The sequence below is a fragment of the Triticum aestivum genome, chromosome 7A, assembly GCF_018294505.1.
Source record: "Triticum aestivum cultivar Chinese Spring chromosome 7A, IWGSC CS RefSeq v2.1, whole genome shotgun sequence".
Lineage (NCBI taxonomy): Eukaryota > Viridiplantae > Streptophyta > Magnoliopsida > Poales > Poaceae > Triticum > Triticum aestivum.
In genome coordinates, this window is record NC_057812.1 from 685347875 (window position 1) to 685353901 (window position 6027).

The 6027-nt window shown below is 46.6% G+C and overlaps 1 long non-coding RNA gene across 1 annotated transcript in view; it reads left to right on the top strand.

Annotated features, from left to right (window-relative positions):
• The first annotated feature begins 4559 nt into the window (after positions 1-4559).
• LOC123154759 (uncharacterized) overlaps positions 4560-6027 on the top strand; it is a 2939-nt gene continuing 1471 nt past the window's right edge. The window contains exons 1-3 of the long non-coding RNA XR_006477043.1: positions 4560-4753; positions 4954-5094; positions 5198-6000. This is a non-coding gene — a long non-coding RNA (uncharacterized lncRNA). The remainder of the gene's footprint in view (positions 4754-4953; positions 5095-5197; positions 6001-6027) is intronic.

Here is a 6027-nt window from a genome sequence, read left to right on the forward strand (position 1 = left end):
CCTCCTCTTCGATCGTTGCCGTCCCAGTGTCCGACCAAACCCAATCATGCGCGCGATCAAGCAGGGCTCCCCCTTGAGCACGTTGGCCACGGGCGCCGGCACGGCAAAGCGCGCCGTGTGGAGGTTCTCGGCGGCCCGCTCCGGCATCCCAGCGATACGGTTATGTATGGCGCCCTGGACGGCGTCGGAGGCCGGGGTGTCGAGGGAGTCGTCGTGGATGCCGGCGTGGAGAGGTGGAGGGACTGGAGTGAGGCGAGGAGGGCCGGAAGAGGAGGGAGGAGGAGACGCACCGCCGCAGCCTTTGATGAAGGCGCCGCGGATCCGGCCGTGGCCGGAGCGTCGGGTGCTAGCGCACGTGCTGGCATTCCGTGCGGCGAACGCGGTGCTGGTGTGCACGTACTTCAACCCCAACGAGCACTGGCAGTGCCTCGAGGTCGCCCACCGCGTCGCCTTCGGGTAAGCTCGCCGCCGCTCTCTCCCGGCTCATGCCCCGTTCCACGGGTGCTAGCTAGTCCAGCAGGGTCGAAATTGGACGACCCTGTCCCCATTCAGCACCGCGAGACAGTCCCGTTCCGCCATGGGACGCCCTGTCCTCTCGCTCATCTTGAAGTTTCGATGCTAGATTGCTGCCGCGTTGGATGATTTTGGCTGCTGCTTTTGCAGGTACGGCATGGAAATATAAGGAACTGGTGGAAGTTCAAAGTTCCAGCAGTGTCTTAAAACAATTTGACTGGAAGTTATCTAGTACGTAGAAGATAGTCCCGGAGGCAAGGATGAGCATGAAAAAATCAGAAGGGGTTGGTGAATTTGCGTTGAAGCTAACCTCCCTGGTTAATGAGATGCGGGCTCTCGGATCAAAGATGGAGGACATCGCAGTTGTGGAGAAGTTACTTCGAGCTGTTCCCGATAAGTTTTTACCGATCGTTGTCACCATAGAGCAGTGGGGCGATGTGACGAAGATGTCGGTGATGGAGGTGATTGGGAGGCTGAAGAACCGTGAGTTGGGAAAACCAGAAAATAGAAATAAAGAGGAAAACAAAGGGCACGATATGGGCCCTTGGCGATCAGTTATTTGTGCGCATGTGTTCGTGCAATTTTATGTGATCGATCCTGAGGGTGAAGTTCCAACAATTGGTATCTAGAGCAAGGTGTGAAGGCTTCGCCATCAAGTTGCGTCACGGCGGAGTTAAAGGATTCTTCGTCGCCGTCAAGTTGTGTCACGGACGACGGAAAATCGAAGAGGATCATGTCGACTTCGAAGGCGAGTGGTGGTGGTGTGACCATCCAGTTCCCCATGCTTGAAGGCGGCAATTATGGGGTGTGGGCTGCAAAGATGAAGATCTTCATGCGTGCACGTGGAGTCTGGGCAGCGGTGGAAGGTGATGGTGCGGTCGAGGAGATAAAGGACCAAGAAGCTTTCGCCGCCGTAGCCCAAGCTGTGCCTGATGCCGTTTTCATGACCATATCGGAGAAAGAGACGGCAAAGGAAGCTTGTGAAGCTCTCAAGGAGATGCATGCTGGAGATGATGGCTCGTGTTCAAGCTCTAAGGAGGGAGTTCGAGAGGATGAGCATGAAAGAATCAGAAGGGGTCGGTGAATTTGCGTTGAAGCTAACCTCCCTGGTTAATGAGATGCGGGCTCTCGGATCAAAGATGGAGGACATCGCAGTTGTGGAGAAATTACTTCGAGCCGTTCCCGATAAGTTTTTACCGATCGTTGGCACCATAGAGCAGTGGGGCAATGTGACGAAGATGTCGGTGATGGAGGTGATCGGGAGGCTGAAGAACCGTGAGTTGGGAAAACCAGAAAATAGAAATAAAAAGGAAAACAAAGGGCATGATACGGGCCCTTGGCGATCAGTTTTTTGTGCGCGTGTGTTCGTGCAATTTTATGTGATCGATCCTGAGGGTGAAGTTCCAACAATTGGTATCTAGAGCAAGGTGTGAAGGCTTCGCCATCAAGTTGCGTCACGGCGGAGTTGAAGGATTCTTCGTCGCCGTCAAGTTGTGTCACGGACGACGGAAAATCGAAGAGGATCATGTCGACTTCGAAGGCGAGTGGTGGTGGTGTGACCGTCCAGTTCCCCATGCTTGAAGGCGGCAATTATGGGGTGTGGGCTGCAAAGATGAAGATCTTCATGCGTGCACGTGGAGTCTGGGCAGCGGTGGAAGGTGATGGTGTGGTCGAGGAGATAAAGGACCAAGAAGCTTTCGCCACCATAGCCCAAGCTGTGCCTGATGCCGTTTTCATGACCATATCGGAGAAAGAGACAGCAAAGGAAGCTTGGGAAGCTCTCAAGGAGATGCATGCTGGAGATGATCGTGTCAAGAAGGCTCGTGTTCAAGCTCTAAGGAGGGAGTTCGAGAGGATGAGCATGAAAGAATCAGAAGGGGTTGGTGAATTTGCGTTGAAGCTAACCTCCCTGGTTAATGAGATGCGGGCTCTCGGATCGAAGATGGAGGACATCGCAGTTGTGGAGAAGTTACTTCGAGCCGTTCCTGATAAGTTTTTACCGATCGTTGGCACCATAGAGCAGTGGGGCGATGTGACGAAGATGTCGGTGATGGAGGTGATCGGGAGGCTGAAGAACCGTGAGTTGGGAAAACCAGAAAATAGAAATAAAGAGGAAAACAAAGGGCACGATACGGGCCCTTGGCTATCAGTTTTTTGTGCGTGTGTGTTCGTGCAATTTTATGTGATCGATCCTGAGGGAGAAGTTCCAACAATAAGCATTCCTGCAAGAAGAGAAAAAAGAACTTAACATGCTAATAGCTGAAAATCACGGCTAGAAATCCTCTATGTGATGCATATATGTGCGCTATTAAATTCAATCTTCAGTCTTCCTGTCGTCCGGGTTTTGCACAGTTCTGCTGGCGTCCAGTTTGTGTAAAGTGACTACATAAGTGACCATATTAATTCTTCTTGATTATACATCAACATTGTTCTAAATTCACCTTTTTGTTCCTGGAGTCCATTTGGGTAAGTTTCCATTCGCTGAAGTAGTAGATGGGGTCATGATGATGCCCTTGCCGGCTGATGACTAGTTTGGTCACCACTGTCAGCTTGGTGTTCTTCTTATGCCTGCATTAGTTTGACTGTATATAAGAGGCGTCCGCTGCCGGCAGCTTATGTTGAATAATTGGAACAAGGATCTATGTGCTTTTCCTGGCCAGCTTAGATTCATATTTCTTTGAACTGCAAGTGAAGTGAGGCTTCATTTGAATGTTTTAAACCATTTCGTGCAACCTTGCTGCAGGTTCAATACTTTTTCTGGTTTCAACAACAAAAAGACAACTGCTCACTGCTCTGAACAAGAACCACACAAGCGGATCATCTAACATAACCTGTTTGAGGGAAGGTATGTCGTCCTTTGGTTTCTACTTTAGCTAGTTCCCTTACTATCAAAGGTTGTATTCAGAATTTGTATTACGAATTCTTGTAGGTAGTACCAACAAAGAGCAGACCAAATGATTTCTTCAGGAAAGAGGAAAAGCCCATTAACTTCAGAATTCATTTGTCAAGTCTGTGAACTGGCAGGTATATATGTTCAGGCTTCAGTTTGTATAGTCACTATGCTCTACCAACAGTAGATTCATGGACTTTGTTATCTTTGAAAACATGAAAGATATCAAGGTATTGAAGTGACTACTTAGGAAAATGGATAGATAGAAAATTACCGAAAGAATTATGCCTCTAACTCCTTATGTGCTTCGTAAGTGCTGTTTCTTTTTAGGGCTTCCAACACAACAGAATTGCTTCTAATCTTTTGTGTTATCTTTTGTCATGGAAGTAGCTATGTGCTGCTTCAGTGTGTAGTTCAGTTGTGCATTATGGCTTAAATAAGAATCTCGAAAAAAAATTGTAGCACATTGGCATCGACATGTACTGCATTATTTTTCCATGTCATTCTTCTGAAGAATCTGAAGTTTCCAAATCTCTGTTGGTAATGTTGCAGGCTTGTGGTGGCGACGCTGACGGTCGTCGAGAGGTTCATGGACTGGATGGTGTCGTGGCTGCCGATGGATTCCTTCGTCCGCTGATGGCGAGGCACAAGGACGACATCGATCGAGGCCTGCTAGATCTGAGGGTCAGGGCGAGGGATGTAACGACGTCGCAACTCAAGGCGGCGGCTGCCGTCGGTCAGGTGTGGCTCGCGAGGCTGCCCGGTGTGTTTCGTCGCAGCTGCAGGCCACGTGATCAGGCCGGGCAGGCTTCGCACATTGACTAGCCACACAACACTATGTGATAGGAATTATACATGAGTTGCGGCTAGCTACAATGAGAAATTGTGTGATGGTAGATACGACAATTGTGTGATAAAATAGAATAGGTTCATTTTAATTTTTTTAATTCCTAATAAGTTACTAGTAGCGCCCAGTTTCATTACTGGTAGCACGTGTATGTAATAGCAGTAGCGCGGGTGGAACACGCTACTAGTAACTTTTTTAGCTATAGCGCGGGGTAAAAACACGCTACTGCTAAAAGTTAGCTGTAGCGTCGTAACAGTAGCGCGGGTGCACGCGCTACTAGTATGCAAAAAACCTACGCTACTGGTAAGGCTTTTCCTAGTAGTGGCGAGGCTTGACAAACATACTTGTTCTCTTGATTGAACATGACCAAGACCTAAAATGATTTTGATTTGTGCTCTTGTAGGTTAAATCAATCTCTGTCAATACGAAATTGTCATAGCTGAACATGATCAGGACCTCAGGAGGACAGGGTTATTACTTTGGAGTTTCAGAACTCGTACTTGGTGAGTGCTTATGTCCCAAAATTTTGGACGTGGTTTACGTAGGCTGGTATGGCTAATCCTTTTGCTTTTCTGTCATTGCTCTTCATGGAATCTTCAGGTTTACAGATTGATAATTGTTATCTATGTTTCAACGACTTCCCAAAGTTTTACTTGATGAGAAGTTTCTAATTTTATTTTATTTTCTTTAACTTGATCTTCAGGTTTACGGGGTTAACAATTGGGTCCATGTTTCAGCGACATTGTACAAGTGTGTTTGCTTAGCTGGATTTCTGCCCTCATTTTCTATTTCACATCCCCCAGTCATTTTTTGCAGATTCGATTTGGTCATATTATATATTCTTGTAAGTGCACCTGAGGGATATTGTAGTAGTTCTTATCTGCATATTATTATCTTTGAAAGGTACTTTACAAAGAGTAAACTAATGTTAACCTTCCGTTCTGTAGAAACCACAAAGTTTCAAGCCAATAATCATTCTTTATGGTGATTTAAACTGTACTCCTTAGAAAATTGACATTCATAATCCGCTGGTAAGTTCTCGTTCATCCGTGGAACTTCTCAGCCAAAATGTTCTTTTTATAATTTTCAGCCAAAATATTATATCCTTATGTTCACAGTTCATCATTGGTTGTTACAGAATTTCCTCCGTATGAAATATTCCACATTGAACATAACTTGTTTGAACATGTATGGTTCTTTATTTCATATAAAATATGAAGCTAACAAAAAAATGGTCCATACATTGGTGCATAATCCAACTTGTGAATTCTGTGAAGATAGCATTTCAGAACAGCATTGATAGTTTCCAACTTGCCATGCTTTAGGATCAGATAGAAGTATAGGACATGAATGATCTAAATTAAATTCATGACCAATGTACATAGTGAGAGCCAGAGAATAATATTTCTCAGTAAATATGAATGGTTAAGTTAAAACTGAACATGACTACAAAGAAAACTGAATTGCCATTGCCAGTATTGTTAATAACAATCAACAAAAAAATGTCATCGAGGAGGTCTATGGCCCGGGTGTCGAGGCGCTTGTCAGGGACGAGGACCAGCCTGACCTCAAGAAGTCCATCGTCGCACTACCCCGCATCTTGAAGTTCAAGGTCGGCACCCCAGCGGGCACAACCTCCACCCATGCATCTACCAGGATCAATTCTCTGTCGCAATCATCCTACCTGCTGCCAGCTCCCCCTCGTACGCCCTGATCTCCTCGTGTGCTGGTACATTCATCATACAAGAAGGTAATGATTAGTGAGCATGTCATCCCC